This window comes from Haliotis asinina, chromosome 1, assembly GCF_037392515.1.
Source record: "Haliotis asinina isolate JCU_RB_2024 chromosome 1, JCU_Hal_asi_v2, whole genome shotgun sequence".
Taxonomy (NCBI): domain Eukaryota; kingdom Metazoa; phylum Mollusca; class Gastropoda; order Lepetellida; family Haliotidae; genus Haliotis; species Haliotis asinina.
Genome location: NC_090280.1, coordinates 75919018 through 75928180, shown reverse-complemented (window position 1 = coordinate 75928180; position 9163 = coordinate 75919018).

Below are 9163 nucleotides of genomic sequence, written 5' to 3'. Positions count from 1 at the left end.
TCTGAATGCCCCATCTCACTGGAATTATTTTTCAATTCAAAAGAACCTAATATTATTTATGTCTGTCCAAATTGTATAAATTCAACGATTATGAGATAGTATCTACTATCCACCAGTGACATGCGCCCATGTGTTTGAGTAGTCCGACTGACTTGCTTGATACATGTCATCGTATCCCAGTTGTGTAAATCTATGCTCATGCTGTTGATCACTGTATTGTCTGGGCCCTGACTCGATTATTTACCGAACGCCACCATTTAGGTGCAATGCTGCTGTGAGTGCGGCGTGAAACAGCAAACAAATGAAAACTACAAAAGTTTCAAAATAGATAAATACATATAATTAGAATAATTCAGCAAAGAAACAAACGAATATTCAATTATCTCATTTCAATTTCAGAACAGCATGGGGAAGTGAACACCCTGCTGGGACTGACAAGGAAATGAATTCTAAGGAAATAGCCTTGATTATTTAGATAATACTTCTGTGACTAGATAAAAACCACAATTCCTTTCGGTCACATCCGGCCTTTATTTAACAGCGGAAATTTAGAAAGGGGGAACATGTTAAGTTGTTTTCATTTTACTGTTTGACCACGTGACGTTTCAAGGATGGCGTCGGTTGCTTCTGCTTTTCATTCGGACAAAAGCATCGAAATCCTTTGCAGAACCGTAAGCAACCATCTTCTCGCTGGATCTTATGCTTGTGCATGGCTGCCTCAAAGAACTGGCTTGGATTTAAAACATGGATCAAATTGTTTGTTTTTTAAAGTCGCACTCAGCAATATTCCAGCAATATAGTGGCGCTCTGTGAATAATCTTGACCTGATAACCCAGTGATCAACAACACAAGCATCCATCTACGTAATTAGGCTACGATGATCCTTAAGGCGAAGTTATTTCACGTTATCTACTTTGAGAACCAAACAATTATACCCGTGAAGGTCCCGGGGTAAAATAGGCCTTCAGCAACCCATGCTTGCCATAAAGGCGACTATGCTTGTCGTAAGAGGCGACTAACGGGATCGGGTGGTCAGGCTCGCTGACTTGGTTAACACATGTCATCGCTTCCCAAATGTGCAGATTGATGCTCATGTTGTTGATCACTGGATTGTCTGGTCCAGACTCGATTATTTGCAGACCGCCGCCATATAGCCACTAAACTCACTCACTCACTCATCGTATCCCCAATGTGTAGATAGATGTTCACGTTTGTTAGTCATTGGATTGTCTGAACAGCCCGCCATCACATAGTTAGAATATGGCCCATTACAGCTTTCAATAACAAGCAAACACACAAACATAATTATGTCAGCATGTGTATATGACAGCATCATTATCGATGCGAATGTTTGTTTATTTTTTCCCCAAACAGTTGCAACAGTCTGCGTATAACATAATGATAATGATGCATGTGCATTTGTAAACGCAGAAAGTCACCAGTTTCAATAACAAACAATAAACACCACCATAAATATGTATCTGTGTGTGACAGCTTCTTAATCAAGTAAAGTGTTTTTTAGAGGAAAAACGGTTTTTGTGTTCTTGGATAACTGCACGTCCAACTCCACCGGGACCTCATGTTTCCAGCGTTGGTTTATGAGACGGAATTGATGCTGAACAACTGGAGATGTCCAGAAAACATATAGATTAGCACAATGAAAGGATGGCTCAGCGCTACAATGAGATGATGAGATTTACACGAAGGAAAAAGAAGACAATATATTTATCCGACACGTCTCCTTGGGGTTGTTTTCGTCTATAAGCTTTCTATTTTCAGTCATGCTTTCGTCATACATTGCCAACATTTCGTTTTGTCGGAATTATAAAAAATGATACGTTTGCGTGGAATCATGGATATACTAGTGTTAATCTGTGCCGTCATGGCGTTCTGTTCAGGGGCATGGTGACCTGTAGTGTTATCACCGGAATATATGGTCTTTGTCCATAATTGTTTTGAAACTGTGGGGCGGTGGGGTAGCCTAGTGGTTAAAGCGTTCGCTCGTCACGCCGAAGACCCGGGGTCGATTCCCCACATGGGTACAATGTGTGAGGCCCATTTTCTGGTGTCCCCCGCCGTGACATCGCTGGAATATTGCTAAAAGCGGCGTAAAACTAAACTCACTCACTCACTTTGAAACTGTTGTGGTGAATTATATCACGTGACCAAATCACCCAAACGAAAAAATAAAACTCCAGATATCATCCTTGGACCAAGCCCCATAACCAGGTACTTCTCTCTTTGGAAAGCACCTTTCTTGGCATTCATTCCAGACACGCCGTTCTGGGACCACAATTTCCCGGCACCAAAGTTTCATAGACAATCCTTGGAGACCATCAGTATCACTCAGCTTCCCACACAATCCCATCACTCGGTCACTACATACCTGAGATGATCCGGATCAGAAGATCCGGGTCAGAACTGATCTTCAGCAACCCATGTCCGTCGTCAGGGACGACTAACATGATCGGGTGGTCAGGCTCACTGACTTGGTTGACACATGTCATCGTTTCCCAAATGCGTAGATCGATGCTCATGCCGTTGATCACTGATTTGTCTGTTCTGGACTCGATTGTTTACAGATCGTTGTCACAAAGCCGAATTATTGTTGTGTTAAGCAGCAAACAAACTATTTTGAGTCACTTCACCTCCACTCATAACTCTCCCTGACGAGGAAAGCAAGCAATTTGTGCTTAACAAATTGACGTCCCTTCGTTGACCTTTGATGGCCTTTCTTACATTAAAGTGCCTATGTGGCATTGTGGTCAAACAGTTCACACTGTGGTTAAAGCCCGGGGTTGATTCCGTAAATAGGTACAACGCGTGAAGCCAATTTCTGTTGATCCTAGGGGTGGGATTGAGGGAATATTGTTCAAAGAAGCATTAAAACCAGTTTTACTCAGTCGCACGCCGACTCTGTAGTGACACTCCACGGTAACATATGTGAGCAGAACTCAGATGCTGAGATATTTACTTACAAATAGGTTCAGTGCATAAACAGAAAGATAAAATGCTTCGTATGTTTATAACACATCACAAACCATATCATGAAAACCTTTCGTGTCCGGTTTAGACGAAAAACTGCTTTATCTCGATGCAACCTTCACGTGATACCCTTTCCTAGAATTTCACATAATTGTGAAACCTCTTTAGACATGTTTCCGCGATACAAATGAACAGAAAAAAAACAACTCCTCGCCTATTGCTTTCAAACGTTAAAAAACCACCGTTCTGTAAGCAGTCCCCCCTTAATAAGCATGATTGATTGAGAACTTTATTCCAGCGCTGGGAGGAATGGATTCCAAGAGGATACCGTGATCCTTGTATATCATTAGACGAGAGCGACCGCTGGTTCAATCGCTCGTTGAAGTTCCTGCGTACATTATTCAACACATGTATGCATAGAGAGTAATAGTAGACAGATTTCCTCCAACAGCACGGGCTGTCGGGAAATAAAGCACGCATGTCGATAGATTTACCTTAAAAACGTGACTCAGATAAGTGTTTTGCGATGAAAGGCTTGTTTTACGTAATTCTACTGCGCGTGCACCGAATACTCCCTCTGCGAAAGGACGCCATCTTGAAAAACTGTCAGAACATATTCGGTCTCCAGTTTTTCTTCAGATGTTTCATCCTCTACTTTTTTAACTCTGCTAACATTTCTTGTGATGATAGGTGTTGCTTCTTGCCCATTCCCGTTCGATCTCGCTCTGCACGAGAGTTGATCATTATTCACGTCACGAGGGACGCCGTGACGTCATTACGAAGCAGGAAGTTGTATAATTGATGTGAGGGAGCATGATGGGACGGTCTGTCCCGCAACCCCCTGCGTTGTAATCGGCGGGAGAACGTGATATGTGTAATTTGTTCACGATAGGATGTAATTAACGCTCAGCTTTTTTCCTGACATCATTTTCAGGGAGATCTACTGGGGATAGAGTCAAGTATTGATTGCGGTCAGTGCAAATTGGAAATCAAACGTTTTGTTTTTTATAAATTGATTCAGCACATTTTCTAACATTCTTCGTGATTCTTACATTGGTACAACTTAAACCTAGTCTCACCTTTGGCGGTGGGTTTGCGTTTTGCCAATTCTAAACTTTCGATCCCAAACACTGGTATATTATGTGAAACCAACGTTAGTGCACCGAAAACTGAACGTCAATCACACACCATCTCCGCTCGCGGTCGATATTGCTTGACAGGTATCAAATTGGTTAAATTCATTCTCACATCTGATGTTTTCGGGTTGTATAAAGAGTAATTGTTCTGTCTACACCCATTTGTTTAGTTCTTTGATTTACCCACAGAAAGACGTGTGGTACCATAAGCCAGTGTGCGTTTTCTCAAACACTGAAATCGTTAGTGATGATCAAAACACACTCAAGTCAAAGCCAAAGACGTTTATTTTACCTAAGGTCTCGGACTATATACAAGTAATGCACGTATACATACAACAAATGTTACAGACATTTCACAAAACAAATAATTGCAATTTAGATAAGGGATTGCTGAGGATAACAGCATGCTTTACATAAAGCGTTAGATTCAGTATTACAATTTTTTTATTTTTTTATTTATTTATTTATCTATTTTATTTATTTTTTTTGGGGGGAGGGGGGGCTTCCTTTAGTTACTGATAAGTTCGACGACTCCAGTCGATAATTGGCAAATATGCGTCTGATATTTCTTCATAGATGGTAATACAGATAGATAATTATAGTTCTGGTTGAATACATACACTCAACGCTTATATACACTCAACCAATGCTAACCTTTCTATGCAAGTATACAGATTTCATATAACAAATAGTTCGGAACCTTAAAGGTATAAACTGCCAACACGTCTTCAATACATATTTAACAACTGACGTTCACTTTGGGTTAACTGCATTTGAGTCCCATCACCTCCGACAGGCTGTCGGCCGAACTGTATCAGCGTCGGAGTGGCTACACACAGGCTGACAGCCATGCAGCAACAATCTGTTTCTCAGACAGAAATGAGATATGACAGGAGCTTATGTATGCCCAAATTGCTTTACAGTCACATTAATATAATGTCGGTATTAGATGAGAAATGTCTGTTTAGATCTATGTCAGTCAGTTAGACGGGGAGCTCGTTGATATACATGTACATCGATCACGGGGGGCTCCTTTCACGAAGCAACCTTTACTGAGGTTAGCCTTAACTCCCATTCTTTAACATTACAGTAAGGTTACCTTAGTGACTTACGATAACCTTAGTGCTTTGTGAAAGGAGGTCCAAGTCTTCCTTGCACGAATCATATCGCTAAGGTTGAGGTATGTCTGTACGTGGCAGTTACGGTCGTCGTAGTGGTAAAGTCGCGTTGTGTGAATGGACCCAGGGACCTGCTTCACAAAGCGATCTCAGTTCTTCGACTTTCGTAAAGTTCAAGTGTAGGAGATACGATAGTCGTACCGCTATTTGATCGCTTTATAAAAGTTAATGTTAATGTATGGTACTTACGACTTTCTTAGCGCTAAGAGAGCTTCGAAAATGCAGGCCCAGACACGATCGACATGAGACATTTCTGAAGCTCGCAATATACTTGTGTCGATTCAGTGTGAGAGGTCTGTATTAATGTTGATTGTGAAAAAAAACAAAACACTTTTATATTTTCATGCCAGTGGATGCAAGGTGCATTGACATTATATAAAGAGTAAACTCCATTTAAAGCGAATTCAAAGTGACCACTAATTTTAGTTCGGTATAGCCGTAGTTTTTGTTTGAATTTCGACTAAATACACCGAGTGGTCGGGGCCAGAAAGATCAGTTCGTCAGTTCCGTATGAGCGAGTTCGACAAATGCATACTTTGCTGTAATTACAAACTATTATTAAGAAATCAGTGGATATGCAGCGTGTGCAAAACCAGTGCTAATACGTTTCATTAATTGTTTAGGATATTTCTTGAAACCTTCTAGTGGAGTGTTTTTGAAGAAAAGACACCACAGACATATTTCAGGGGAAGACTTTTCATCCAGACACATTTAAAAAAAAATAATGATAATTATAATCTCATTCATACGGCGGCGTATTAGGCCCACGGTGAAAAATTGTTTTGGTGTCACTATCTCCTACGTAGGACTTACTATCTCTTAGTCCAGATGAACGATCATTCCGAATTCATTATGAGTGAGTGAGTGAGTTAAGTTTTACGCCGCACTCAACAATATTCCAGCTATTTGGCGGCTTTCTGTAAATAATCGAGTGCAGACCAGACAATCGAGTAAGCAACAGCAAAGAGCATCGATCTACGTATTTGGGAACCGATGACATGTTTCAACCAAGTCAGCGAGCCTGACCACCCGATCCCGTTAGTCGCCTCTTACGACAAGCATAGTCGTCTTTTTAAGGCAAGCATGGATTGGTGAAGGCATATTCGACCTTAACGGGTCGAATTCATTATGCAGATGTGGCGACCAGCTGATACTTCAGCGAAATATATTGTTATAAACTGTTGTTGAATAGTGTTTTGACAAGGCCTGGATCGACTCGAAAGTCTGGATGTGAATTGCTACGTTTTGCTCACTGGGACGGCTGGTAGTGAGAATGTTTGGCCACGGGTATGCATGCAGTCAAATGTACAAATGTATTAAAAAGAAGGGTCAAGATTTAAGGTTTCATTTATCAGAAACCAAGCATCTGCATTTACTCGTGATAAGGTATTTTCGGGTTTTTTTCTCGGGAATTTGGAAGTATAATCAAGAATATAGTCTCCTCGCGGCAAGAAGGCTTCTTGATAGCACTTACGTATTCAGCTGATGATAACACGGGCATGGAGCCAAAACATGGAGCCAAAAAAAAAACAACAACTATAAATATGCGTTTGAGTGCGTGATTACCCGTGTGTTTCTGTTCGCGTGAGTGCGTGCACACGTATGTGCTTGTGTGTGCGCGTTTGGGCACGTGCATTCATGTGTATATGTTTGTGTGTGTGCATAAGAATGTGTTTCAGAGTTCTATTCACCACTGTTCAGGAACAGTCCCCGACAGATGTATATAAATATCTCACCGTGCTAGCACGAGTACATAAAACAATATCTCCGTGGGGAATGTCTCAAGGTATATATCGGATTCTTGTCAGGTTTTTATCGGACAATCTTTCCACCATATCACCAACATGTAACATCTAATTTCTCCGATGTCTTGACAACACGTGCGTTTCACGTTCATAAGTGCATCTGTGCAGTATGCATCAAACATTGACGGGTTATGTTTCCAGGTAGCTGGTGTGAGATGAAGATATACACGTGTACTTGATATCGGGGTTAAGCCTGAGATAAGCTCTCTCTGCAGACAAGGTCAAGACTATTGGCATCGCTGCTACGTACAGCCCCGTGTACTGTTTCGATTATAAACCCTGAACATTATATTAAGGCAATGGAATTTATCTAAAAAATGCTCGTCGGTGAAGAAATCTCATTCCGTTATATTAGGTACTGCTGGTTACTGCTTTTATCATCAATTCAGGATTTTTCAGGACGTAAAATGGCATAAAACTGAAATTGCTTTTGTCTTTTTGAATTTTATATATATTATATAAACAATCACAGTTTTAACAGGATACAATTTACATGAACTGAAAACCCCATTTCCAAATATCTTTATTCAATGTTTGGTTTTTAAACAAGGAAAATTCCACAAAATGTGTATAGATGCGCAAATGTCTCCTGCTGTTTGTGGTTTGCACTGAGATCACCTTTGGACACCATTTCACGAGCAAGAAGTCAAATGAATTACGGGGGGATCTGGCAGAGCGGTTACCCTGGGTCCCTCTATCACGTGCGGGACCCCCAAAAGTGTTACGTACGGATCTGATACGACTCACACCCTTGGACCCCCTTTCACGTGCATGTTCCCATGAAAGAATTACAGAGGGAACTGGTAGTATGGTTATGCGTGTCCCAGTTTCACGTGCAGGACCCAAAATACGAGTTACCGTTGTTGGAGCGGTTACACTTGTACCCCGTAGCTTTTCGTCAGAGGCAGAAATGTGACGCCATGGAATTGTGTCCATCATGTCATCAACGAGCATTACATTGGATGAACCGTTCAGAAGGAAAAGGACAAATCACGTAGTGAGTGAGTTTTGTTTTACGCCGCACTCAGCGATATCTCAGCAACATGGCGGCTGTCTGTAAATAATCGATTCTGGACCAGTGGTCTGGACAATCCAGTGGTTAACAGCATGAGCAATCTACGCAACTGGGATACCACGACATGTGTGAACCAACTCAGGGAATTTGAGCTCCCGATCGCGTCAGTCGTCTCTTACGAAAAGCGTGGGTTACTGAAGATCAGTACTTGTCGAGATCTTTACGTGACGTCTAATCAGACAGATTATGTGTTGGTTATCCGGTGCTCAGCACTCCTCAGACAACGGCATCGACTTACAGATGCACTTTATAATTTTAAAAACTTTTTCACTGTGTCAAACACAAAAGGCTCAAGCTGCTTGTGCTCGTGGGTTCGATACCTAACAATGGTAAGCTGTGCGGGTCCTATTTCTTGTGTCGTTGCCGTCGTTTTGTTAAAGGCGGTTGTAAACAATACCCACTCGTTAAGTCAAATATTCGATGACCCAGAGACTGATCCAGTTCATCGTGTTCAAACTGTATCCTTAGTGTCACTTATGACAATCGAAGTAACCAATTTATGGCCTCGTCCGACTTCGAGTTAAGGGCATATAATAAATAAATGAATATACAATATATACAGAAGAAATCAGACATAATCCTGCCTTCGTCTCAAACGGTATATCCTGTTGAAACTGTTCGAGTTAATGAAGTTACAAACAGAACTTTTACCACTGATAAGACTCGGAAGCAAAGTTTGAAATTCCGATCAGTTATATCATGTGCCGTCTGTGTTATCTCAAAAGCATCCGATGTTGTCCCACTGAAGGCTTTCCTTTTTTATTACTCCCTTGTTTTGAAAGAACGCACACTTAATCACACATAGAGATATACCCCCTGTATACTCCTTGCTTCTAAACTGTCTGTATCAGACGCTCAGGTTCACCTCGGTACTGCTTCCCGCATGGAACTTTGACAGAGAAAGTAGGTTTTCTTGTTGTGCTGAGTATATAAACAAGAAACACAATCCCGATAGAGTCCTACTTGATGTGTTTAGGCTCCTGC